The following is a 12,446-nucleotide window of genomic DNA, read 5'->3' as shown; positions in this document are numbered from 1 at the left end:
TGGATGTTAAGCCACTGACTGTTTGAATGTGGCCATCCAGACAATGCCTTATCCACCAGTCTACCATTCAAATCCATCTCTCCGTGATTTAGAGACAAGGATGATGTATGGGACTGTCTTTTTGGTACGTACACCAAGTCCTATTCAAAAAACACCAAGCTCTTCTTCCTCTCTGCCAACTGGATGATGTTTGGTCAGTTCCTTTCCTACTCCTTAAAGCTGAGTTGAAACTGTGACATTCTTGAGAAGTGATTATTAAAGCTAATATAAATAGATATATTCTCACGTAGGTAGACTTACAGCTAGCTAGGTATCAGTCTTGAAGTTCTGAGGAGACTATTAAAGGTTTGTCAATGTAGTAAAATGGTGACAATGTTGTAACATGAACATTTAATGCTTGTTAAACTGCATTTATAAAAAGCTTCATGGCCTAACAACAACATCATGAGTGCTATTGAATCTATATTTTTTATTATTTCTGTCCATTTTAAGTGGTGTAAGAGCTCAAGTTACTCTAATATCGGTGAAAACTATGTCTATTGCTAGAACAGATCTTTTAAACAAGTTTGTGATAGTAGCTAAACCTGTTTTTCTAGCTTTAGACGCTGAACTATAATTGTCTTCAATTCAGTTCCCTGATTGGCAGAGACAAATTGTTGCTACAATTCCTTGGCTGTTCAGGTGATTCGTGTGTTTGTGCTAAGCACAGCCTTGGTTGCAGTAAGTCAGAATTAAATAGCGATTGTGTGATAATTTCAGTGAAGAAGTTGAAGGTCATATGTTTCTGCATGAAACTGGTGTATGTCGTGCACTGAACTTGGATCTCAGTCCATCTTCTGAATGAGAGAGACAAAGAAAATAAGGTTTTAAGGCTGAGATAAAGACAGGGACATCACTTTCCAGTTGCTGCCATGGGCAAAACAACCTCAGCTTGTGATTGCAGCACCTGAGAATGTGGTAACAGTACAAAGCAGTTGTGCTATGGGAAGTTCAGAGCACACATTAGGGGAGAATTCCTTAAGCTGCAGGTGCTCAAACACTGGAGAGATGATTGAATGCCCCACAGTGATCAGTGCTCAAGAAGAATTTGGACAAGGTTGTTATTAATATGCTTTAACTTTGGGTTAGTCTTTAGGCTGCAATTAGACTCACGATTTTTGTTGGTCCCTTCCAACTGAACTATTCTAAATTGTAGAACAAAGGAGGCTTGTTTTTAAACAAATCCTGGAGAGCGTCTTGATGTGTTCAAAGAGCTTGCAGCTGTGTTATTCTTGCTTTGCTCAGAAAAAAAAATGAACAAAAATATAAAATATTTTTCTAATTCTGCTTTGCTACGTGTTATAACTTTTTTCTTCATCATTATTTTTCTCTTCTGACAAACATGACATGTAAATAGTTAAATCAGAGTATAAAAGTGAAAAAATGTTCTCTTCAGTTTAGTTTTTTCAATTCATTACAAAGAAAACCTAAAAAGCAAATAATCTCATTATTTTGTTGAATGGGTACTAATGCATTTTTTCCTATAATTTTCAGGTTTTGATGGTACTGGCTGCTGGCAAAGCTGAGGTAGGAAATCTTGTTTCATACTGAAGGAAAGTGAAATGCTAAATAGTTATCTGTGGTTTTAATGGTGTGGTTAACTTTCTTATGTTTTTTTGGGTGAGGAATTTGTTATGAGACTTCATTATGGCACTTGTGCTACTTCTAGTGTTTAACAAGCCATTCCTGGGGTTTTCTTTTGTTATGAAAACAATTAATTTAATGTGGCTCTCAGGAAAGTCCACAGCATTGAAACCACCTACTTAAGAGCTTGGTAAGCTTGTGTTATAATTTCCAACAACAGAAGGTGGATATCTGACCTTTTCCCTATGCCCTTCTTCAATTTGATTTGTGCTTTGCTTCACAAAAATGCATTGTATCTGTTCTAAAATTGATTCTGATGGTTGTCATGGATTCCTTCCAAGTCCAAATCTACCTTGCCTTACTTATCGAGTGGCATATCCAATAAGCTGTTTGAACACATTGCGAAATGATGGAGATGTCTTTTTGTATTACACAAATATATCAGCTGAATTTTTACTAAATTCTATAATGACATTGATTGTATTTGGTGTTGCCTACATTGGGTGCTTTCCATTGCTACAGCTTAGATTGATCTTAGTTGTATTCTTAGTTTTCTCACATTTTTTAAGTATTTCCACAGAATCTATTTCTTCTGTGTGTGTAATTATAGAAACATCACAAGAGTCTCAGTTGTGTTGGTTTGTTAGTGCTTTCATCATTTATTTTGTTAGCTTAATATTCATATAACCAATTAACTACTACTACTACACTAGTTGAAGAAGAATTGCATCATACAGAACGTGTAGGTTCTCCATATGCTAAACTTAAATTGAAATTTGTACTGAAATCTGCCGTTTGTTATGGTAGCTGCTTACATTTTTGAAAGAGTTCCTTGATTCTCGAACGCTGGCTGGAGCATTCACTGACACTGTGCTACAGGATGTAGAATCCATTTTACTACTAATTTCCACCAAATCAATTCATTTTCTGCAGTTCATGTGTTCGTTTAAAATGTTGTATTACCTATACCCACATCGCTGTGTGATGGTTGTCATGATCAAGTTCAAGTTCAGCCTTCATTACTGAATGCGAGGGCACGTTCGTGATAAATGTTGAAATGTCCTGTTGAAAACTGTTTTAGCTGAAGAATGTGGAAGTCCACACAAATTTATTTTCTAGCATTTCAAATGGCACTCTTTTCTTCTTTAGACTGATATCCATTAGTTACAGTCCAAAGAATTCCGTAGCAATTATTCCACCACAGACCAACTGTTTGTGCTGAAAGCAAGCTGTAAGGCAAATTGTGAGAATATTGTTAATTAAATAGTTGCTGAAATCTATTTACCAGTCATATTACATTTATTTTATTTTCACTTGCTTACTCTGTGGTAATGTGTTAAGTGTGTTCTTTAGATGATGTTATTATCACTAACACCATTCTTAGAAGTGAAAATATTAGTTGTTAGAATTTATTTTGGTTACTTGATTGCTAAAGCAAAATTGGCAGTGCTTTCTGACCACTAACGTTTATTAAGCTGCATTTGTCTTTTTTGAACCTTGTTGAATAAGTCACTGCAATTTTAATAAGCGACTGGGATTTTTATTCAATGCACAGATACTGATTCATTTAATGTCAGCTGGAAGCTCAGAATCTTTCTGCATGAAACTGGTTTTGAACTCACAGTAGGGAACTTGTGGAGAGCTCTAAAGCTAATAGTTTACTATAACAAAATGTCTAGGTGACTTCAACAGCTGTAATCAAATACATTTTTAATATTACCCTTTGGTAAAGTAAATTGTTTTAGTAATGAAACTAGGTAAACTGTTGGTTACCTTAAAGTGCAAGGACACAAGTTCACTTATATACTGTAAAAGAATAAAAATTCATTTGTATTTAGACTAAGGTGTAATGCTAGTGTTTAACCCTGTTGGTTTGAATCAGTGTCACAGTATGTCTTGTTCTGGGGGGGTTTCACAAGGAAGTTTGTACATGATTTTTCACTGTAGCATTGGTTTAAAATCCTGTTGTTTTCATATCAATTGGGTCCACTAATAAATTATCAACTTTAGTTTCCTGTTTTGTATTGGGATTTTTTTTTAGCTCAGGTTTGTGAATGTACAGGTACTACCACTGTTTTTTTCCTCTGAAGGCTGTTATCTCACATTTTTAAAGTATTTCCACAGAATCTATTTCTTCTGTGTGTGTGAAATTATAGAAACATCACAAGAGTCTCAGTTGTGTTTGTTTGTTAGTGCTTTCATCATTTAAAAACCTTAAGGAGTGACTGGTTTTAAACAGCTTATCATCTGGCCTTTGTGCTTCAATCTATGGAGCAGCAGACTTGGCAGGCTCAAGTAATGTTTTCACTAGGCATTGCCTTACTTGCTTGTGAATTGGTGTTGCCTTCAGACTTTCTAGCGCTGCTCACTTGTTGCTGTGTCTCAGCTTTTAAACCCAATCCATTGCTGAGTTGTCCTGGTCAACCACTGTATCAGTGACCTCTAAATATTTCTAGCATAGAACTATCTCCCTTTATTTTTTTCCAAAAATCAAAAATTAAGGCAATACTCTCTAAGGTGTTCTTGCTAGTTTTTGTGTCAAGCCTTTCAGCTGATTTTTTTTGCTCTTCTATTTAAAGAACATATTGAAATTCAGCACCACTCTAAATAAAAAAGTTTTGTACCGTATCTGAAGGTACCTGTGTTTCTTGTGCTTTATTGTAAAATTCCTGTAGATCAAATGCTTAAATGTGTGCTACTTGCTGTATTGAAGTCTTTATCCCTGTTGAACTTGAAGTAGTTTTACACCTTTCTTAAAGTTTCTGAAGTTACTAGCGCGAAGGTGAAGTGACATGGCAAAGAAATCCCATCTATGCTTTGGGAAAAGCATCCTTCCTTTCCCTCTTTCTGAAAAAGGAGTTGTTACCAAAACAGGGAACAGAAAGCTGCTTATATTTTCTGTTTTCCTCCCTGACATGTGAATAAGTGATTTGATGAAGTTCAAAGCCATCTTCTTCTGAGAATTTAATGGCAATGTCTGAGTTGAAATATACATTCAGTAAAATTATCAGTAAGTTCTCAGTTGCTTTTGTGTGAGATAAGTCAAGGCAACCTTTTTTTAACTGTCATAAAGAAGGAGCTGCCAATGTCTCAATGTAACTGGAAATCAAAATCAGTTCAAACCAATGAGGTTATTAAATCAGAGTGTGAAGAAAATCTCCAAATAGCAAGCAGAATAATATGGCTCTAACAACAACAAAAACCTGTGGCTGATTTATGCTGCAATCCGTAAGGTACTTGGTTATCAGGAAATGTCATTGCTAAGCCCCCTACTTTCCGTGCATTGAATGAATAGGTCAGGCCTAGTGAGTAACACGTTTCTGAAAAGGCCAATAAATGTATTACGCTTCGGTCGCCCTTTGCTTCTCTGTATGTGTGGTGGAGAGAAAAATCCTCTGACAGCACTGACAAATGTTTCATTTATTTTTTTTCTTCATAAAATGTTTATGAAAAATCACGGATGCTCACAGTGCTGTGGAAATATGTTTGTGTGAATGATGTAAGAGATGCATATGCAAGGTGTCTTAAGTAGATATGGTCTGAAAGCAGTTCAGAGCATTCGTGGTTGCTGATATAATTGTTTGTTTGCATGATACTACTGTCTAGAGGCCTTAGTTGGAATCCTAGCCTTTCAGGTTTTGTACAGGCACATGTTGCATAGCCAGTATGTGAGAAGATCTTACGTAGTAAAGGCACAAAACAGCTAGAAATGGAGAAAACCACATAGAAGGTAGCAGAATCATGGGATTTCATTGATAGCAGGACCATACTATGTTTTTGCTGCCCAATTTTTTTTTTAAGGAGTCATTGGAAGAGTATATGTAAATAGGTAACAGCTTTCTAAGAAAATGTGCATCAACATTTTTCTACTACTACTGTTGTTTCAGTAGTTTACAGTGAGCTATGTACCTAATAGTCCCACAAATCATTTTGCTACTATATGAGTAATTTTTAAATCCTCTTGGCTTTGATTCATTTCTATGGGAAAATATCAATGGAGAGTTTCTCTGGGGAAACATGAATGCTTGGTTGGATGCTCTTATTATAAATGGCAGGTGTTACATAAAAATTCATGGTAGATAAAACATAGTTTTCCAATGTTCTACTTTCTTCACTAAATTACATGCCAAGTCCTAGTCTGCTATAGGTACATACTCAGGACACGAGATGTTTCCATTTCTGTTCTGTCTGTGGAATAAATTAATGAGTGTTATCCTCTCCCACTTCTGATGCATCGTTCTTTGCATCAGCTGAAGATGAAGGCATTGAGTCTTGGTAAGTAATAAATAATTTGCTTTAGTATTAAGTTTGATTTAATGTTTAAACCTCTAAGTTGTTAAAGTGCAGTAGCAATTTGTATAAAACTGTAGCCTTATACTTTCTATACATTCATAGCAGTGATTATTTTAAGGATTTAATCAACTTCATTGTTTGCAAAGAAGACTTGAGAATTTATAAAGTAATGATTACAATAAGGTGGTCTTTGTTGCTTGATGCGACTGTCATAAGCTGTCACAAACAGTTTCTGAACTGGAATATATCACTAACAAAATATATACATACAGATAATTGCAATAAATTATTAGTTGATTGTATTGTCACACTGTTACTTATTCATCATTTTAAGTGTAAATTTAAGAATTACGTGTAAGGTCAATTTTACTTGTCAGATTTATAAAAACTGAACAGTTAGAAATGGAACTGCAGGAGCTGTGATTTTAATGTTTACTTGTAAAATACTTTTCAGTGGAAATTGCTTACAAGCATGTAAGCTGAGTAAGGGTCTGAACTCCCACTGAAAGGTGTCTGCAGCTAATTCAATGTCACATATAAATCCTGCTGAGCACATTCCTGTGCCTTCAGATACCTAATAAACTCTCAGTTGCCAGTCATGGGAGCTCCCAACTGTAGCAATTATCTTGACAAGTTAATATTGGCATTCCAAACGTGGCAGAAAAGAAATTCATAGCAGCGCATGCCTGGTAGGTGACCTTTGAATGTGATGTGAGTGCAACTCCCTCTGAACAGTTGAAATATCTGCCTTCATTTGTAGTTGCTAGCTTCCCTCCAACTTTCATTATCAAACGTAGAATCCTGAATGTCTTCTAATACTTTAAAGGTTTAATGATGTTGGTTACATATATATGTATAAAAAAAAAAACTTAACAAAATGGATGGGAAGGAATTGTAGAAAGTTCTCATCCATTTTTTAAATTGAATATGAATTTATAGGATCATTCTCCTTCAATATGAAATCCTCTACAGTAATTTTAAGCTGTGCAGTGAGAGGCTGTCTTGCTGTAGCTGCTACTGTAAAGTCTAATTTGCTGCATAAAGTATGAGAGTTATAATGAAATACGAGCCTAGAGAGCAACTCTTTTGATCTTGAGTAGTCAGAAGGTTGGCATGTATAGTGCTGTGAAAATAAATGATGTCAAAACTGTAGAATATAATTTATGGTTTGGGGACTTTACTGATATAAGTGGAAGCTTCTTCCATTGGAAAGCAAATAGTTCAACTAAGTAAATGAATAGAAATGACAAAAATTTTGTAAATTAAGTTTTGCAGTGCATCATTTTGGACATATCCAGTTGACTAATAATTTGTTGATTATGAATTATGAAAAAGATCATTTGTAAGAGAGATAATTAGGACTTTACTTCCATTTCTATTTCTTTAAGTACTAGGCATTATCTGTCAGCTGGCTTACTAAATACTCGCTTACGTAAATGATATTTACTTACAATCTGGGCATCCTGACCTAGCTGTGGTGTCCCTGTTCACAGCAGGGGGACTAGCTGGCCTTCAGAGATCCTTTCCAACTCTAAGGATTCTATGTTTCTATGATTATGTGATAGGACTCCTACAGAGGCTTCTTAAGATAATTAGATTTAATATTAAAAAAGGCAACAGTAATCCATCATCTATGTGTTCCACATACGTGTATGTCTTTTATAAATATACATATATAAAGCCCACATATTTAGAACTGGTCTTTACCAGAGAAAATTGTTTCCAAGATGTTTCAGCATTGTATGTCAGCAATTTGATGGCAACAGGAGTGAATATAGACTGGGCCTGCAAAAGAATCAGTACTGACTTGAACACTGACTTTCTTTACTGTTCCTGTTGGTTGGGCTACTTCGGTGTCTCCTTGCTAGATGTTGTAAGTTTTCCCTGGTTATGAAAGAATTACAACATGTTTTGATGAAGATTCTGAGAATGCTGTATTAATCACACCTTCTCCTGTCATTTTGCTGAGCCTCTTAAGAGCATCATCCTGTCAGAAGTGTAGATGTGTCATACTGATCTCGATGATTACATCAACCAAAGCAAACTTGATTTCAAAGGAAAAACTTAATATTCTCAAAGCTCAAATGTCTCCTAAATATTTATAAGCTACAAAAGTTCATTAAACACCTTTGTTCTGCGATTATTAAACCGAAGGGTGACAGTTCGTATTCTTGTCATATTAATGTGAAATAGTAATATCTAAATTCATCTGTATGTGTTTTCAATCATATGAAGACGCAGAGGTAACTTATTTATTTATTTTTTTATATCTTGGCAAGGCAAGAAGATAAATAGGTGAAAATGTGCATGTGTTTGAGCGATAAAGTTGGTTTAATGATTCTTGGGGAAATGTTTCCTGTGGTACATATGCTAGTGACTTGATTGAACAGGACAGACTCATGCAGTTCAATTAATGTGCAAATATGTGTTCACTGAACTTTCATTCCATTTATCACATGGACGTGGAAATAGGGTCATTTTTTATCTTCATATTATGTATATGACATCTTAGTTTGCTTCTTGTACGTTGCTATGCGAAAAAATAGTAATGTGGCACACCATAGGCAATAGGAATTGGAGATAAATTCCTCAATTGTCAGAAACATCTTTAAGCAAATCTTTGTTTGATGATAAACCTCTTCCTTCTGCAGGGATTAACATTAAGAAAGCACGCTCTACCTATTAAAATTGTATGCTTCTCTTGGCCATATGCTGTGAAAAATCATTGGCAACAATTGACATATTTCTAAAGTACAAAATGTACGAAGACGGTGTAACTCGCAGGAAAAAACTCAAAAGGCAGTTGCAATGGAAAGTACATTAGTATTTACCGCTGATTATTTAAAATAAAAGTCACCTATTGCAAGGCTTTTTCTGGTGCTTATAAAGGTTTCCTTTCAGACCTACTGAAGTTTTTTGGGAACTGATCTCTTGGCAAACTTCATATTGCCTTGGATATCACTGGGCAGGCTTAAATTCTGGGCTGGCTTTTTCCGTTGCCCATGCAGGCAATAAAGCAGAAGGTAGATATACTATCTCTTCATCAGCTGAAATCTCTTAGGGCCTGTAATAACAAAGGGAAGTATCAGTAACATCTGATCCAATGTTTGTGTTAAGGGGTTTCATAGAAGTAGCAGAGGAATCCACAAAATCTGGCCCTTTCTTCTGACTAACAGTTCCAAATCAGATTATCAAGGTTACAGCTGGTTAGTCAGTTTGCACACTGAAAGCATACACAGGAAATTGTTGGAAGCAGAGTGGATAAAGATTTTTCTTTTGTTTGTTTTCTATAATTGAAAATAAAAAAAACCCAAACCATCTTTTTTTTGTCAATATTGAGCAAAAATAATTCATAACTGTGGAAAATTTCATAGCTACAGTCTAGAATAATGTGATAAAATAATTCCTTTTCTAGTTGCGTAGAAGGGTATAGGAATGCATTTAAAATTTTCATTGCTGTATTTCATTGAAGGTCTAAAGACCTTTTGGCTGATACAGGCAGCCATACAAATCAAAGACTAGCAGAATTCTCCATGGAATTGTAATCTTCCCAGGCAAAGCTTATAACCTTTAAACAAACCACAGGGCAAAGTCTCTACCATGTAAATTGGCAGAGCCTCATAAAAATTTAATGGAACTGTGCCAGTTTTTAAGAGCAATGAATTTCATCATAAGTGGAAGGTGGCAGAAGCTTAAAGAGTCTAAACTGTTAATTATCATACCAACACACCTTGTTAAGCAGGGAATAGTCCTGTTGGCTTGGGGTCTGAAATACTAGTAAAAAGTAAATTATTTCAGCAGCTATTTAGTTTTGTAACTCAATGCTTTAATTAATGTAGTTGGTCCATTTCTTCATCTCTATGTTAAAAGCTCCTGAAAAGAGCTGTCAGTCTGAGGCACAACCATCAGTGAACTACAGTTACATTTTGGGCTGTCACCTGTTGATATTGAAGCATCAGATGTGATCAGTTTCCTCATTTACTGTCTGGGAGCTGAGGTAACAGTAATAGCAATGACTCCAAGGTATGCAAGTGCATGAAGACACAAGTACTTCAGTTCATGCTTCTTTGTACGGAGAAGAGATGCAGACCAGCTAATGTTTGAAGTATGCAGTGTTTGATGATATGCAAAGAAATAAACCTGTCCCATCCCTGAAAGGACAAGCCCTGTTTTTCAAAGATGAGTACTGTACTCAAGTGATTATATCACGTGTTACTAGGAGTTATGTGAGAACTTAAAAATTTTAGGAAGAAGCATGTTTATTTTCAATGAAGCCACATTACTGTTACTTACCATGCATGAAATGGACAAAACAAGTATTCTCACAAAGGTTTGTGAGCAAAATGTCAATGGCTTGGAGAAAGTGATCGCTGAAGTGCAATAGAAATGTGGTTTTCCATCAGTATATTGATCAAAACATTGGTTGCAGAAGTGATGGAAAGTCAGGGTTTTATATTTGGGGGAAACAATGAGTTTGTATCTTGTGCATTAGTTATTTCACAAAAGAAGAGATTATGAGCCACACATGAGCCATACATCCCTTGTTCTGGGATGTATCTCCCTCACTAGGAGGCTCTAGGAAGGTGTTGCTGACCATTATGTTGTACATTAAAAAACAAAAAACGCTTTTCTTGTAGCAGTGCTCACTGCAAAAGTGAATAGACGGAGTTGTGAGATTTTGGGGTTGTTTCCACATCTCCCCTCCCCTCCTTCTTTAACTGATATATTGGAATAGTTTTCTTTCCCTTTCCAGTTTGGTTTACTATCTTGCATTGACTTAACGCCAGAGGTCAATCTGAGATTGCTGGTGAAATTAGTTTTGAACTGTACTTTTCAGAAGGAGAATCACAGTAGCAGACAAATGCATATTCTAATATTAACTGAAAGCCAAATGAACCAGACAAATTGATTTATTCTTCTATCTGTTAAACTCTTCAATATGTATTTACTTCATTGTTATATGGAAGTTGTATTTAGTTGTGATTCCCTGCTGCTCAACAATGTTTTGGGAGAGAAGTTACAAAAACCCAAGGAAAGTGAGAAGAATGGCAGTAACAAGCATTTCTGATTGTGGCTGTATCTGGCAGAAAGTTAGATTTGCAGCTCTTTGGTGAATAACTTAAATACTAAATTAGAGATACAGCACAGTCAAATGTGTCACTTCTAATTATTAGAAGTACTTTATGGTAGAGAGAATGCGAAAGATTAAGAACCATATGAGACTCTAATTGAGCTGCTTTTCCCACAGGTGATTTGGCACTTAATTTCTTATCACCAATGCTTGTCTCGCTCAGCTGCTCTGCTGTAAATAGGTGGCTTCACATCAGTTCTAGATTGGCAAAATTTCTTATGAAAATTCTTTGATCTCTTGGTCTCTATACTGCCACTTCTCTCCTCCTTTCTATCTAATCTCTGCTTTGTCTCAACTCTCCTATTTTTCTTTGTCTTTGAAGTGTTTCATTAGCCCATATGTGGCTGACTAAGAACAATTATTTGTAGCTATAGTGGCAGAGTCGAGATACAGGAAGTACAGAAGTAATTATTAATGTTTATTTGTGGTCCGCGACTTCTGCAGAATTCATTTTTATTGGCTAAAATGAAACAGGGAAATAGAGCGCAGTCATTTTACAAATAAATGATATAAAGCAATGTATTAGGGAAGGAGAAAGCATAAAGCCAAGGTGTCGTCAGCTCGGAATGACAAGTCTTAAAGGTCATATTTGGCTAGTGACCTTAAAATAACAATCAGAAATGATCATTGTTAGTCAGGCTTCTCTCCCTCTGAGTTATATAATAATTCAAGGCTGTGATTTTTTGTCCCCTAAGAATTTCTATTACAGTGTTTTGTTTAAAATAGAAGACACGATAATATATACAACTGTAGAAATAATGATGAGCAGAAACTATTAGAATACTTAAATGTTCCAGCACTGTCATTTTACTGTTTGCAGTAAAATAAACTTGCAATTAGTTTGCGAGTCTGTTAATTAGTATCAGAGTAAACACCTAAGACATTCTCCCTGTTGATTTGGCATATTGTAATCGTGTTCCTTCTCCAGCTCTCACTGTTGAGTCATTGCATCTCTTTCCTGTAGCTGCACTAAGGCTGCTGTGTCTCCATGGTGTTATGTCAAACTGGTACTGAGTAACTGACTTTTTGCTGTAGAGGTTCCAGCCATGGCCTTGGAAGTAAACAGCTAGCTGGTTTGGAAACTCAGAGTTTAACACTTAATGAAGTTTATTGTTGTAGAGTGGAAGAGTATCTCATAACATGATGGTTAAGTATTGATTTCCTACAGCAAGGCTGTGCTTGTTTCTGCTGTTGTGATCCACTTAAGCTTGTTTCTGTGTCATTCTAGTACAGCTGGGAAGGCAAATGGATTGCACAGCTGGATCCATGATGCTTAATATCAAAAGGGGCTGTTATAAGAAAGAAGAGGACTGACTCTTTTCCAGAGTCTGGGGTTAAAGGACAAGGGGAAATGGTTTCAAAATTGAAGAGTGGAGATTTAGACTGTATAATAAGGATT

The sequence above is a fragment of the Meleagris gallopavo genome, chromosome 16 (assembly GCF_000146605.3).
Source record: "Meleagris gallopavo isolate NT-WF06-2002-E0010 breed Aviagen turkey brand Nicholas breeding stock chromosome 16, Turkey_5.1, whole genome shotgun sequence".
NCBI lineage: Eukaryota > Metazoa > Chordata > Aves > Galliformes > Phasianidae > Meleagris > Meleagris gallopavo.
The sequence above is the reverse complement of the archived record's forward strand: the minus strand, read 5'-3'. Positions refer to the sequence as shown.